Source organism: Sapajus apella, unplaced genomic scaffold (assembly GCF_009761245.1).
Source record: "Sapajus apella isolate SASKATOON/1434 unplaced genomic scaffold, GSC_monkey_1.0 scaffold79, whole genome shotgun sequence".
NCBI lineage: Eukaryota > Metazoa > Chordata > Mammalia > Primates > Cebidae > Sapajus > Sapajus apella.
Genome location: NW_022437019.1, coordinates 5,556,082 through 5,573,055, shown reverse-complemented (window position 1 = coordinate 5,573,055; position 16,974 = coordinate 5,556,082). Strand labels below are relative to the sequence as shown.

General features: G+C 32.0%; 1 long non-coding RNA gene across 1 annotated transcript in view; it reads left to right on the top strand.

The window, feature by feature from the left end:
- LOC116533085 overlaps positions 1–16,974 on the top strand; it is a 706,275-nt gene that overhangs the window by 637,201 nt on the left and 52,100 nt on the right. The gene's annotated exons all lie outside the window — the stretch shown is intronic.

Below are 16,974 nucleotides of genomic sequence, written 5' to 3'. Positions count from 1 at the left end.
ATGCAAATACTGGAAAATTTTATAAAAACAATATTAATCTAGCAAGACAAAAAGATAATTTTTTTCTTCTATTAATGCTGAAAATATAAGAGAATTCACATCTTTTCTTACAAAAAATACTACAATATTAAGGATATATAGACATATACATAAATGTATCTTTTTGGGCACAAACCAAGCAATTATTCAATGATTAATGAAGAAACATAGAAAGCATTCTCACAATTTAGCAATAAGGCATAGAATTTCAATTTTTTTGCCATTATAACTAAATAATTTTGAAAATATGAACTAGTGCATTTTGACAAGAGGAAAAAATAAGGCATAAAAATTGGATAGAAAATATGTAAATTGTTCTTTGAAGATAGTATGAATCTATACTTAGAAGACTAAACTTAATTAACTAACAAAAACTCATAAATGTATATAATAAAGACTTTAATTTACAGAATTAAAAGAAAAAGTGTCATAAAATGTTTAAAATTGCAGTTTTATAATCTATTTTAGTACTTGGTAGGGAAAAAACATAATAATTACTCAGTTTTTTGTATATTTTTATGACAATTCTTACATACTCTTTTACAGAAGCTGTAAGATTATTTTGTGATATGAGATTTTGACTAAGACATTATTAGATTTCTATAATGGATTAGCTTGAAGAAAACTGACTTTTTATATGATTGAGTCTCTTATTTTATTATTTTATAATAGCCTTTTAATATGTTTGAGTTTTACTTTATGTTCTCTAGAGATTTCTTGCTTTCTTTACATAAATCTTGTCAATTTCTGAAGTATATTTATTAGCATTCATTACAATTTTTTTAAAGTACTAGCAAAAATTTATAAAATTTCTGATGCTCGCTAAATTAATTTTAAAAGATTCTATTTCTAGAATGATATTGATAGATTTTTAAGTAAATATCTTCAAATTGCAATAATTACATACACAGGGGTGTGTGTGTGTTTGTGTGTGTGTGTGTGTGTGTGCGTGCGTGCGCATGTGTGCACACAATTGAATTGGCTGGTATTTCCACAATAATTTGTAGTAATTTTGGTGATGGTGGACATTTTTGTTTTTTTCTTTACTTGGAATGCATCTAGCATTTATCATTAAGCACAAAGACATCTAATATTAAATTCATGTTTATGTGTTTGTGTATTCATGGGCTCATGAAGAAGGTGATCATTGGAAATGGGGTATGTACCAAAGGAGTTAATGGAGTTGCTATGCAGATGTTGAGGAGGAGTATATTCCAGAAGAGAAAACACAACCTTAAGGGCCCTAGTATCTGAAATGATGAAGGAGCAGAAACAAGGTCAAGGTGATGGGAGCAGATAAAGATGAGAAACATGGTAGAAATTAGGTCACAGGTAAGAAGGCCCAAATTTATAGAGCCATGAGCATTGTGATGACTTTGACTTTGATTGTGATCACAAAGAGGACCCATTGCAGATTTTAAGCGAAATAGTGGCACAATCAGAGTTGTATTTTTAAAAGAATCATTCCAGTAATAGCATCCCTAACTCTACATTGTTTAAACCTTTAAATGATGCTGTTTCTCATTTTCCTTGAAGCCCAAATTCTCTTCTTTATACCATAGTATAAAGTGGATGATAGGAAATTAGACAAATATGCCATTTAAACAATATTTGCTTGGCTTCTGTTGTTGTTGCTTTAATGAGGATGATTAAAGATTATGCCATTTTTTTCTGATTATTTATTTGCATTAAACTTCAATGGTGACTGGGTCTTTGAATGAGATTGAATTGAGTTCTTTCTGTCCTTTCCCCTTATTTACCATTCCAGTGTGTAAGAATACAAATTTTAAATAGATTCTCTGAAGTCTAAAGCCTTTACATGATGCATTAAAACTAAGCCATAAGCTCTGAGTTATGAGGTGCAATAATTAATTTTCTCATTTCTTCACATTTCCATGTTGTTAAATGTTAATCAATTCCTGCTGTTTTGGAGGTCAGAAATTTAAATGTTAGCAATAATACCCATAAGGAAATACATTTATTGATATTTAAGTTATTGAAAACAAAAGGATAGAGTGAGAAACATTTAATATAGAACTAAATTAATTTGATATCCCCAAATAAGTGTATATTTTATTACTGCCATCACTATAAATAACAGTAAAATAGTATCTCTGTAGTTTTAACCTGTACTTATCAGGTCTTCATAGAGCTATAGAGTTTATTTATTTCCAGTTGCTCTGTTTATAATATTTCCACAGGATACTAAGCTGCATAGTTAGCGTATAGTTCCTTCCAAGTATTCACTTACTTTATTATACCTTTTTTAACAACTGTTTTTTGAGCACTAGGTATATGCCAAATGCTGTACTTGTAGATGCTTTAGATGCACAATTAAGCAAAACAAAATTCTCTGTCCTAGCAGAGTTTTTATTTTAGTATAGGAAGAGAGACAAAAAGCAAGCCTCATAAATTATGTGAAAAAATACAGAAAAACAAAACAAAACAAAAACTAGAGCAGAGTAAGGGAGACTGAAGCAATGGGGAGAGTAAGTCCAAAGAGTTGTTTCAATTTCAAATGAGAATGTCAGGATAGGCCTTATTGAAAAGGTGAGATTTGACAGGATTTGAAATATGTGAGGAAGCAATTGTGCAGATATTCTCAGAGAATGTTTCTTAGTAGGGAAGGAACTCAGGAAGAGTAGACAGGAGTAGGAATAAATGAAAATTAATAGGAGAAAATATAAGAACATAGCAAGAGGTCAGAATCTCATATGGTATTGCCAGACATTTTAAGGATTTTTTAAACTTCAAGATAAATGGGAGCCATGTCAAAGCTTGGAGGAGTGATTTCATCTGCACAAAGTTTTAAGAGAATCATTCTGGCTACTCTGTTGAGAATAGGTTGAGGAGGATGAGTCTAGAAGCAACAAGCTTAGCCAAGCAGCAACTGCAGTGATCTAGGCAAGAGAAGATGGCAGTTAGAAAATTGGTGGTCACAGGTCAGAGATAGAGACCATCCAGGTCAACATGGTGAAACCCTGTCTCTACTAAAAATATGAAAATTAGCTGGGCATGGTGGCACACACCTGTAGTTCCCAGCTACTCGGGAGACTGAGGCAGGAGAATTGCTTGAACCCAGGAGGTAGAGGTTGCAGTGAGCCGAGATCATACTGTTGCACTTCAGCCTGGGCAACAAGAGTGAAATGCTGTGTGAAAAAAAAAAGAAAATTAATGGTCACATACTAAGAAAAATTTAGATCCTGGTATCTTTTGAATACAGATCATGGAAGATGATACATTAGAAATCAGTTTAAAATAGAATGAAATGTAAAAACATTTTCTCATTTTGGCTCTGAGAAACTAGAACTTTGGTGATGCAATCAATGTGATGTGCAGAACTGTAGGAGAAGCAGGTATGAGAGAGACATGAGGAGTTGAACTTGAGATGAAGTTTTGAGACACTGAACTTGAATTGTCTTTTTAACAGCAAGATGGAGAGATATAGTGAGCACTTGGATTTATGAGTTTAAAATTCTGGAGAAAACCCTAGCCTGGATATAAAGTTTTGAGAATCATTGCATATTCAGTTTGCAAAGCTCTGAAACTCACTGGGCTTTCCGTGAGATGAGTGTAGGTAAGGCCTGTGATCCTAGGCATCTCAACATATAGAGATCAGTAAAGAGAGGAACTTCGATAGAGGCTGAAAAGGAACAATGATGTTGGTAGAATGAATTCCATACAGGGTTGGATTCATGGGCACAAATCCTGTGAAAGGCCGTATATGCAAAAGGACCTAGTCTTAGTGTATTTGGGCCATTGTAACAAAATACGACAAATTGAGTGGCTTACAAGCAACAAGCATTTATTTCTCACAGTTCTGGAGACTGGGAAGTCCAAGTTCAAGGTGCCAGCAGATTCAGTGTTTGGTGGGTGGCTGCTTTCTGGTTCATAGATAGTACTTTCTTGCTATGTCTTCACATGGTGAAAGGTGTTAGCTAACTCTCTAAGGTCTTTTTAAGAACACTGATCCCAATCATGAGGGATCTACCATCATGACCTAATCACCTCCCCAAAAGCCCTAACTCCTAATGCTATCACTGGTGGGGTAGGATTTTAATATATGAGTTTGGCAGGGTACACAAACATTCAGACCATAGCAAACCCCACACTTGGTTTAATGCTCTAGTGTTAATGTCTTGAAATTCCTAATTATTTTTAAATGGGAGCTCTACAAATTATGTAGTTGTCCTGATTCCATGCCACACAGGTAATACATCCAGAGCAAATAAGATAATTATCAACTAGATAATGGGCTTTGGTTAAGATAAAAACTAAATAATTTTTCGTGTAATTATACATATGCATAGATAAAGACATCTTAAGCTATAAATCTATTTCTTTCTTTCCTCCACTTAATATGTACACATTTCTTTGATATCTTTGACCTATAATTACTTCTTAATGCTTCTGTATTATTATCTCCACTAAGGTTTAAAAAATTGTGAGTTCAGTAATCATTTGTGTTTATTATATTTTCTTTATTTTCCCTAATCTTATAACCTCAGACCCTAGCACAATGTCTAGTACATAGCAAGTGCTCAATTATTATTTGCTATCAGCTTTTCCAGATGTTGCCATAAGTACCTAATTGATCAGTGGCTTTTTCTCTTTTTACACTCTACAATTTCTGCAGCTTTTTATAGGGTTTCCTCCTTCTTCTATTTTAAATTTATTTTTACCTTAGATTATTTTGAACCATATCATGCATGTTTTCTTCTTCCCAAATGTTCTTTCATTGTATTTTCAGTCTTCTTTCTCTTTGTTCTAGACAATAGGTATAAATAACTTAGACTAATGATTAGTCATCAGCCTTATTTTTCTTATTATCTGCTATTCCTTTTGTCTATCTCCATAACTATTACCTTTCCAATGTAAATAGCTATGCCTCTCCCCAGATGCAAAACTCAGTGTTATTCTGGTCACTGGCCATCCGAGTCTGCTACTTCTAAGTGCCTTATTTCTATTGACTATTAAGTTGTCAGTAACCTACCTATAAAATGTTTTTGGATTCTTATCTGTCATTAATGGGCTGCTCCTATAGCTTCCATTTTTAAGTGATATTCCTTCCTTTCTATATCCACAGCCTCTAGCCTGATTCTGTTTCTCAGCCCCTCTCTCTAGAGGACCAAACACTTCTTACTCAGATCCCTTCCACACAAATCAGAATAGCATATTTAAAGCACAATTTCCATTCTACCACTTTATCTTAAAAACAAGAAAATCTCCAGTCTCTCCCTATTGTCTCTGCTTCCCAGACTATGTCAGACTCTTCTGGCATATTATAACCAATCATGAAATATATCTTTGATGATAAGTTAACAATTATAATTAAAGTCTAAAAGTTGCAAATAATTTGCTTTTTAAAAAATTAATTAAGTGTGCACATTATATTACACTTGATCCCTTGCTTTCCAACGTGCTTTTCTTGAGTAGAAAGGAAAGGAAGAAAAGACAGGCAGTAACCAAAACACAGATAAAATTCAAAAATTGTACATATATTATAATCTGTATCAATATTCATCTTACTTCCTGGGATTTTTTATTTTATTTTATTTTTTATTTTTTGATCAAAACACATGGATTGCTTTGTGCATACGATAATTGTTCATCTTGTCTGCTCCAACACACACACATACACACAAAGCTCTCTGCTCCCACACACACAAAGTTGAGAATTCCTGAACTACGGATATCAATGCAAGCAGAACCTTGGTATGCAAGAACAAATGAACCTGGTCATATCTATCATCAGCTTATTTGTCATCGCTCTGTAAAAGAAGTGACTTTTCTCTTTTTCCTGATCATCTTGCTTTTGGCCACTTTTTTTCCCACCATCTTCACAAGTCAGATATTTACATTTCAAATGACACCTCCTCCTTGAGCTTCACAAAATCTGCCCTACCTTTAAACTCCAAAATTCCTTTTAATATACTGGAGATATGTATATGGCCTGTCTTATAGACATCTGTATATTTGTATTAACATCCTGCATGACTCCAAATGTTTCTTGTATATTCATTGTGAGCCCAGAAGAGTTTCTTGAAAAGGAGTAAAAAAAACTTAAACATTAGAGATATTTAAAACTCTTGTAAAATGCTTGGTTCTTTCTTGAATGCAAAAAACAAAGAAAAAAAAAAAAAAAAAACAGCCCTAACTAACCTTAAGGCTCACTAATGTGCTTGATACTATATTTTCCAAAAGCATCAGATAAATTTATTTTTACATGAAGGTTAGCATTAGGGTTTCTACATTAATGCATTATTACTATAATCATGATGATTTCTCATGGAAGTTGTTAAAACAGAACAAAAGCTTTGTGTTTCTAAGTATTATAAATCTTTTGAAATGAATGGACATGTTTCTTAGATAATGAGCATGTGCATCTAAATATGTAGGCAAAATATACTTGATCCATGTTATAATGTTCAGTCTATAAAACTACATTTTAAATAAAGCTAACATAAAAAAATTCTGTGAATATTTTAATAAGACTACCCTAAAAATGTTCCAAGCAGTCATATTTGAAATTCTAGAATAGTAAATAATACAAAATAATAATGGATAATCTTGGATAAGTCGAATTATAATATTTTATAAATATATGTCCTTCCTCAAACTCTCCTGTTGATGTGTTTTTGACAAAATGAGGCCAACATTCAAATAAACCACAGACAAAAGGAGACATTTAGATAAGAATGTGTAATAATAACAGTAGGAATACAGTTTGGGAAATTTTATTTGAGAATTACTCAAGCAAAGGCAGCATAAAATACAAGCATAATATAGATATTTAAGAAGAGCATGCTAATATTTATTATCGTTACCTTTTTTATTTCTTTAAACTGAATATATATTTACCAATTTACAGAGGAAAATGAAGTAAGTCATGCAATAATCTATAGACAATTGCATAATATTTATGATTGAACTATTGTAATATTTTGTAGTTTAGACTTGCAGTGACATGAAAATTCAAGTACATTATCCTTTTGTTACAAATATAATATGTGTGTATATATATATACATATATACATATATTTAACTCCTCAAATTCTTTCCCGAATGTCATGAAAAATGCAAGAATATATGTCATGATAACACCGTAATTCCAGAATGACTTTATGGTGTCTGAATTTGTGCATGTTTGGGCTAGATAGTAAAATCTGCAGCAAATATGATTTCTGATATATCTACTTTAGAAACTTCAATAAGTATTTATTTTTATAGTTACAGAGTTAAAAAATAAACATTTATATATGTATGTTATTGTGGACTAGCCTGAAATGTTAATTCTGTTTCCCCCAACATTTACAGAAATAGTTATTTTATTTTTTAAAACCATTTTATATATTCTACTGAGGTTCACTCTCTAGAAGTCTTTTATTCTTAAGGAATACATTTTGAGTGAAAAGACATCCTAAGGCAGATATTCTAAGTCAGACATATTGTACATACTAAACTAAGGCAGAAACAGTGAAGATTATGAAAGAAATATGTGGCAAGTCAAACACTGAATTTCTTACTTCGTGTGAAGGACCTGAAAGGAATTTCAATGGTTTGAAATAGTTTCAGGTTGGGAGAATTGCCAGATTTCAAATTTCGGATTTTTCCCAATGTCATATTATTTTTACACTTAAAAAAAAATAGATCTTATTTATTAACAAATTTACAATTCAATAGAGCAATGATTTTTGTCATTAGGAATAAAGGAATTCAATGTGTCTGATGAAAATAGTTTCAAAATGAATTCCTATAGAATTTTTCTTTATATAAAGAAATAACTAAATTTCTGTGTGTACTTTAACACACATACAGTATGCAATGATCATGATAATTTACATAAACAAAACTAGAGTAAAGGTTAAATATACAGAAAAAAAGAAAAAGAAAAAGAAAAAGAAAATACACCAGCAATTTGAAGTAAGAATTCTACAACTTGTTACTTCTGCATGAGACATAATAGACTGGAAAAAAATGTCATTATTCTTTAAATGAATATTATAGGTCATCTTTCACATAGAGGATTTATAATAATAAAGGTCATAATAGTTTGCTGCGTTAAATACTTCATCATGCATTATCTCATCTGATTTTCACAACTGTTTGGTGAAGTAGGTATTATCATTTAAATGAGATGCATGGAAGTTAAGCAACTTATTCAAAAGTTCACAGATAATAGGTGTTAAACCTAAAACAACTAAAAATCTGTGTTCCTCATGGCCATGTCTCATTAAACATCTAGTACAGAAAAAGGCTTGACAAAGAAACCACTACTGTACATAGATAAAATGATCTTAATCTGCAATGAGGTATTGATCCACCGCTGCTTTCTAATTTAACATAATTTGTATAACCATCATTTGGATAGCTGCCATTGACTGTTTGCTTATTATGTGCCAGGCACAAGGAACTTTCTTTCCAAGATCTCATGTATTCTCACAACCACATGAGGTGAATATTATTACCACCATTTTAAGATGAGGGAGTCATGTCCACAGAGGTCACACATTTATATGAAGGGGGAATGGGAATTTAAGTCCTCCTGACTCCATATGTCATGTTCTTAATTAATAAATTGAAGGCTACAAAATAAAAGAATAAGGAAAAAGAGACAAACTTATATTCCTTACTTGATATATATCCAATTTTACATTCACAACAGAGTGTTTATCATTGACTCTCATGTGACCTAAATTATTACACTTAGGTCATGAGAATATCATGTTTAGGAAAACTGCATTGACTCACAGGAATATGTTAAGCAATAAAAAGAAATAAAATTATATACAAAATATAAACTTTTTATAAAAATTAGAATATAACAGGCAATGGTATAGGGTAAAACTTACTGCATGTATCAGTCAAGATTTCTCAGAGAAACAACTAAGAGAGTTGTTATAAGTAATTGGCACATAGATTATGGAGGCTGAGAAATCCCAAGAGCTACAATCAGAAGATGTGAGAAAGAGGACAGCCAATGGTGTAAGTTCCAGTTCAAGTATGAAGGCTGGAGAAGACCTTTCTCTCAACTCTAAAACTGTCATGCAAAGAGATTGAATTCTCTCTTGCACAGCATTTTGCTCTATTCAGATCTTCAACAGATTGAATGAGGTCTACCCACTTTGTGGGAGGGCAAACTTCTCTACTCAGCCTACTGATTCAAATGTTAAGCTCATCCTCACAGAAACATCCTCACAGACACACCTAGTATAATAATTAAACAAGTATCAGGGAACTTTGTGGTTCAGGCAAGTTGACACATAAAAGTAAACGTCATGCTACATAAGAGAAATTTGTTCAGATAGTGATATTGCCATGTTTTTAACTAGATGTAATGATTAAATAGGCAATTTTAGAATGTGAGATTTTAGGCCTCAAACTTTAGAATGTGAGATTTCCTAGAGTGGAAGGAATACAAAATTCTTCTGCACACACATAAAATAAGATTTTATAATGTACAAATTTCCTGTGGAAAGATCATCATTTTAATGTCAGTCTTTATATCATTTATTGAATTTTTTTCAATGCAGATTTTCTATATTATATATTAGGCACTGTGTTTCCAATAGTTACTTGTTATCAATTAAAGAAATATTTAATGGTGCAAAATGTCACAATTTACAAATAAATTGGAATTCAAAAATTATAGATATATATGTATATCTTTTTTTTTTTTTTTTTTTTTTTTGAGATGGAGTCTTGCTCTGGTTGCCCAGGTTGGAGTGCAATGACATGGTCTTGGCTCACTACAACTTCCACCTCTCGGGTTCAAGCTATTCCCCTGCCTCAACCTCCCAAGTAGCTGGGATTACAGATACTCGCCACCATGCCTGGCTAATTTTTGTATTTTTACTAGAGACAGTTTCACCATGCTGGCCAGGCTGACCTTGAACTCCTGACCTCAGGCAATCTACCTGCCTCTGCCTCCCAAATTGCTAGGATTACAGGCATGAACCACTGTGCCCAGCATAGAATTTACGTATTTTTAAAGGGCTATTTCTTCATTCTTTTTGTGAAAAGTTGATACCATGAATGCAGAAAATTTGGATAGGATCTAAACTTTATATTTTAAATTCTAAATTCTGAAGTAAAGCTCTTCTTTAAATAATGCTGCATAGAAAAGAAGACCCAAAGGTTTTGATAGGAAGGAATGCTATGGGCAGGGATATGAGGCCTAAAGAAATGATGTGATTTATGTCTTACAGTTTTTATTTCAATCTTTCTGTGATGGAGAGGTTAACTGATAACTAATTTATTTTCAATTACAAAATATTAGGTTGGTGCAAAACTAACCTAATAATAGTTTTTGCCATCAGAAGTAATGGCAGAAAACACAGTTACTTTTGCACTGACCTAATAAAACTTCCTTTTAAATATATCTCTTGGAGAAGTGTCACAAAATCAACGTACACTAAAGATGAAAAGGTATTTCAAAATGGTACTAATCAGTTATAAAGATTCAAAGATTTATATTGATATAGCTCTTTCATGGTGTGAGGCTTACTGAGGGCTTAGAGCTTAGAAACTGTTTGTTGAACAGTGTGGTAGTACAGCTAAATGCTTAATAATATGAATATATTGGTCCAAACCTGGTATTATCTTTTTGCATGTGATCTTGTGCAAGTCATTTAATCTTCCTGTGTCTCATTTTCTCTATCATAAAGTGGGAGAATAATGATAATTATCTCATGGAGTTACTGAAGAGTTTAAATGAGTTAATATTTATGAGCATGTCTAAGAAAGTGTTGATGCTACAATGTACCATGTAGAGGTACACACAGTGTCAGTCTGTGTTGGGAATTTTTATGAATTATTAAATTTTATGAATTATTTCATTTAAGAATTCAAAAAATATTAACTTTACAAAAATAAGATCAAAAATAAGATTGTAAAATTCACAAAAAGTAGTCTCTCCAGTTTACACATAAACCAAAGGCTCAGAGAGCTGTGCAGTTTGCTCAAGTTCATACAGTCAAGAAATCTAAACTGAAATTCAAACCTGTTTTGCTTATCTCCAAAATGTATTCATTTCTCACTAAAGTAGTGTTTTCTCATTTTCATCCATGGAATACAGAATAAATAAGAATAAAGAGAGACCTTAAAATCTTATTGTGAATGAGGATATCCTTACAGTTATCCCCTGATCTGTTTTTGTCCCCAGCATCCTCCTAGTAATATCCACTAGCCTCTTTGCATTCTTCCTTTCTCTGAGCCAATCAACTGACAGTTTTTCAATCTTATGGAAAATGCTATGAAAACACAAACTCAGAACCCATTCTTTCCCAACACTAATAGATTTTTCCATCACTAAAATATTCCTGTGTAGAAATGAGTAGTGATTCCTCTAAATTTTAATAGAATCTTAAAATGTATGCAGGGAAGTCAAAGGAAAAATAAAACCTCAATTACAAAATCCAGTGATGCCTTCTTAGTCTTCAATGAGGTCCTTTTGTATCATTGTCATTAATCTGGGGTAAGATTTTTTATTATTATAACCCTATATCTTCTCTAGTTTATATGATAAATTAATTTACAAACATTAGTTCATTACTTATTAATATTAACAAATTATTTGACAAATCTCCCAACTATTCAACTAAGTGAGAAACTCAGACAGCAAACTGTCCCCACAGCTCTGTTGAGAAGCTTTGCCATACTGCCCAAGGCAGTGATGTATTGGTTAACACTTTTGACTCCCAAAGAGAAACACAAAATTTCACTTTTCATTTTGCCACTAACTTTTAAAAAAAACTTCATTTTGGCCTGATCTTCAATCTACCTGTGGCTTAGGTTTGGCTTTATGTGTGACCTTGCTATCGCTTTAGATTTAAATAAGACCCAAAGGCCTCTAATTGTAGGAATAAAGGAGTTACATCAGAACTGAAAAGGTGAAGAGGAAAAAAAAAGTGATTGATATGAAACAGAAAGGAATTTGACAAGATAAATACAAATCTTTTCTGTTTCCTATGTTACAAATGTGAACAAATCGAAGATTAAAAATCTGTGCAATTTGCCTAAAGTCCCAATTCATCCTCAGATATTTTAACACAACCAATTTAAACACTTTCTATTATCTCCTAGGATCAAAAGAATCAATCAACATCTTCCACAGTCTTATGGGTCCTCAATCATGCTTGCCCAAGGCAATGAAAATCAAATCAAAAGCTGCTTCTACGGGTAGGGGGTTATAACTCAATATAACAGAAAATACTGCAGTAGTTAAAAAAAAAACCTGCATAAAATGAAAAGTAATTCATGCTCATTGAAAATGATACCCTTTCAGAGATTATGTGGAGATTTTCTCAATCTGTTCTTTTTCCCTCAAAATGAGTTTTTAAAATGTCAACCTGTTATTCTTTCAGAGGCAAAAGATTAATTTTGTAATCAATCCAACCTCCATGTTCTCTTCATTTTGATAGCTTTAAATTATGACTTTCAGTTTAGATAATTTTTTGAGCAATCAGTCTTCACTTTGAAAATAATAACTACAATATATAAATAGCTAAATGCATGCATACTTATTTGTGTATTTAGCAACATGAGTATGTGTGTTTAAGTGTGTATATATATTTCTGCCTGGGTGTTACATATCAAACTTGTATTTGTTACAATAATAGAATTGGCCAAAATGTAGAAAAGACAAGACTCAGGACAGTCTTCAGCCATATTTTTCAATGTGGCTAGTTTGATTGCAATGAAAAGACACAGCTCTAAGATTGTTTGCCTGTGGCGTTTCAATATATAGAGAGCTGAACTTCATATCCATGTTATTATTGTGTTTATTTTTATCTGCTCCATGTACAATATATACTAGAAACAATAATAAAGGCTAAAATTTTAAATCTATCAATTTTTTAAAAATCTACCAATTTTTGTGAAATGTAAGGAATGATGCATTTTTAATTGCTTTAGTGAGGAAAAGTTCTCCCTCCGCCATCATCATTTTTGTATTTGGCAATTAGCTTTCTATGATTTTGATAGTTACGTGCACTCAAATCTTATTCCTATTGAAATCCTACTTATTGATTCAGGAAGCAAAGCAAGTGAAAATTAACTTTTGATACTTTACTAATAATTACTGTAAGGATTATATAAATTCTGATAGTAATAATTATATTTGTAGCTCTATGGTATGGAATGGGGGCCAGGTACTCCTCCAGACTGCGTCCATATTTTGAAAAAAACATCTGTAGTTACATTTGTCCATGTTATATGCACATATTTATTTCTGTTTCACTAAAAACAAACTGGGAGTGTGCCACCATGGATCCTACATCAACTTTTTGTTTTAGCAGTTCTACTGTCAACCACTAATCATTACAATCTGTGTACAACTAAGAAAATATCAAAATTATATTTATTAACACTATTTGTAACCCACCTCTATCTCTAGAAATATTGAAACTGCTAAGTTTAAGAAAATTATTTTATTGGCTCATGTTTATTTAATATTGGCATATGTGGTTTATTTTGATGGGATCTGTTAATTATTTTCCCCAAAGTGATGTGTTTTCTAAAATATTTCTAAAATTACTTGAGAATAGGAGGGGGTAGAAGAAAATAAAACAAATGCTTTTGATAAGGACAATACTGGATCTGAATAAACAGAATTAGATTATAATGTCTAATCTAGATTCTAACCTGACCACTGGGATATAAAAATTGCTTTCATTAAAGTAGAAATAAAATTGCTTGAATATGATTTATAAAACATCATCAAAGTGGGTTTTGTTATATTTATTATGCTTTAAGATTTAGATACAAAGAATTGCATCTTTATACCATGAGAAATCTATGCTTTTTCTTCGTGAATTTCACTTCTAAGGTTTTCCTTTGATTTATAATATTTAAAATTTCAATTAAATTGGATTTAATCTGGAATGACATGGAAGCAATGCTTTCAAATTTCACTTGTATAGTTCTAGAATAATAATAAAAGGCCATAGGCATTTTCAAAGTTAGGTTGGTTTTAAATAATAATTGAGCCAAGCTTCAAACTATGAAGACTTAGTTTTTTATATTTTATATTTCATTATTGTATTTAACATACTAGGACACCAATTATTTCATAAGGCATTTATATATGGAATTTTATTTAATGTGGTTTAGTATGGAATTTGCTATGGAATTTTATTTAATGTGGTTAATTTTTAGCTGTATTTTTTTTAAGTATTTTCTGATTATTTCAGAATTTTAAATCCCTTATAAAATACCAACGTGAATCTGATTTTTCTCTAAATTCCTATGGCAGCATTTCCTTAAGATTGTTACCATAATAGAGAGTTTAAAGTCAAAGTGAGTCAGCAATGGATACTTAATTTGGCAGAACTAAAGCTATACACATTCACTATCTATAAAATGTGATCATTGAAGTTACTGTATCTGTAATAAAATCTGTTCACTAGAATAGATTTGTAAATCTAGCAGCAAAATTTAAGTAATATAGTAGATTACAGACCTATTAAATAGGTCTTACTTCAACTATTGCTTTGTTTGGTTAACAAACTATACAAATTATGCATATGATACTATTTGACATAATTAATTCATATACCAAAAGCACATATACAAATAAGTAGTTAGCTGAACCAGACTCACAAAGCCACATATTGTATTTCATGTACTTTAGATATGTAATCCTATTTAATCCTCATATTCTCTTTAAAAAGATCATTCTCCCTAACAAATATTTGTTAATCATCTGCTGAGGACTAAACACATATGTAACAGACAGAGAAACTGAGGCTTAAAGATATCAAATAACCTTCCCAAGGTTAAACAATTAGGAGTCTGTGGAGTTGGGATTCATACCTCTGATTCCTTGTTCTATTCTCTTTCCTTATGCCATGCTATGATATTTAAAATAATATTGGAAGAAGATTGATGTACCCCACTTTCTCTCCTTTGATAGCAGACGGATACTACATATTACTTCTATTGCCTTCAGTGCATTTCTGTATTTTTCAAATCTTCTGACTTCTTCATTAGAAAAATCATGTTCTTACCTACATTATAACATAGTAAAGGAATTGCAGTCATTAACATAACATGTTTTCATTCCTCTTCACTCCTGCCAGAATCTGGGCCTTTACCCAATGGCAGGCTTGTAAGTTAGCTTTGTATGGTGTCATGGATGATAGCAGAACACAGAAAGCTATAGGACTTTTTCACATAACAGCAAGCAATATGCATTTCATGTATGTATTGGTTTTCTTTGCCCCCAAGTTCCACTGGAGTAAAGCACAGTGGACTAAGTGGATCCTGCATACACAACGGGTGTGCAACATGGCCAAAGAACAGACAGCTGCAGGCATACACCTTTATAGCAAGCTCATTCTTTGTTCTGGAGGACAACATCACCTTACTCTCAATTGCTTGCTGCAAATACAATCTTAAAAATGGTTTGTATACAGAAAAGTCCAGTTCTTGATTTCTTGGCTACTTCACCAAGAATATGCAAAAATGGCCAAGGCCATGACAAATGACATCTCTCAACAACTTCATTTTCTCCATTAAATCTTTGCCAATCTCATATTATATTCATACCCAACTTTCATATAATTCTTTCTTTTTCTACTCCCCTGGCAGAATTATCTGTCTACACTGCCTCTGTACTCAGGCATTGACAATGACTTGAATGCAAACAAAATATAAAATATTAACAAACAAATGCAAAATAAAGCCATGACATTGAACAGGTGAAATATTTATAATTCACATTTGGACTCATTCAGGACTTTATTTCACACCTTTTTTTTGGTCACTTTTTAAACCAAAGCATTAATTCCCTTACTCATTCTTAGCTGATTAACCTGTTTTGTATTTCACTTAGAAAACAGAAGCAATCAGAATAGGTCTTCCAAAGGTTTCCACAGCCACATGAACTAACATAATAACAGATGTGCCAGTAACCTCTGTCATCACTTCTGTTATTATGGATGAGCTGTCTTTGCTCCTTGCTAAGGCTAAAACCTTCCCTTATGGACTGAATCCCATCTCCTCTGGACTGTGCAGGGATGTGGTTCAATTGCCTGCCTCTCTTTCTTTCCTGCATCAATGATTCCCTCTTACTGAACAATTTTTATAAGCGTGCAACCACACTATAATGTCTCTCGTCCCCCCCAAAAAAGTAACATTCCACAAACTTAGAGAAGACTCAAGGTTTACTTTATTTCCCTTGTGCCAATGGGGACCTCAGCCCTATCCCCAAAGTAATCACTGAGTTTATTTTTGAATATCCACATATGTGCTCTTAGAAAGAAAGGACCATATATTCTGAGAACAATTGGTTGCACAAAACAATAACAATAATCTGTAAATTAAATGTTTTGTTTAAGTCTATGGCAGGGCTTTTTTTTCCCCACTAGATTCTATAAGTAGAAAAGAAGTAGTACATAATGTTCTTCTCTTAGCGTAATGCTCCTAAGAAGAACGCATAAAGTTATATTCTAAATATGAGATTATTGTTGGAAAATAATTTGAAAATGTTTAATCTGATGCCTTGTGTTTAATAAGCACAAAATAAACAAGTATTGATTGGTAAACAGAAAATCATAAAACTCCATATATAAATGAAATAGTTCCCCTTAATAGGGATTTTCCATTCTTGAATTACTCATTTTCAAACATGTGCTTCTATATTTCCAGTATTTATTTATGTAGTCATTTTTCTTTGAGTGTTAATTTTCCATATACTCACAAAACTCTCAGTAGTTTATAAGTAAAATATTCCTCCAAATTCTCCGTGACATGTAAAATTTATTTGCTAGACACTAAAAATAAATGATATATTATTTATTTGGCTAAAATCATGGAAGCAGGTTAAAAAATTTATTATGCAATGCTCTCTAGTTTTAAATTGCACATGGCTTGATATTTTCTCTCAGTTTCATCATGCTTAGATTTGTTCTTATTGTTGAGAGAAGTCATAA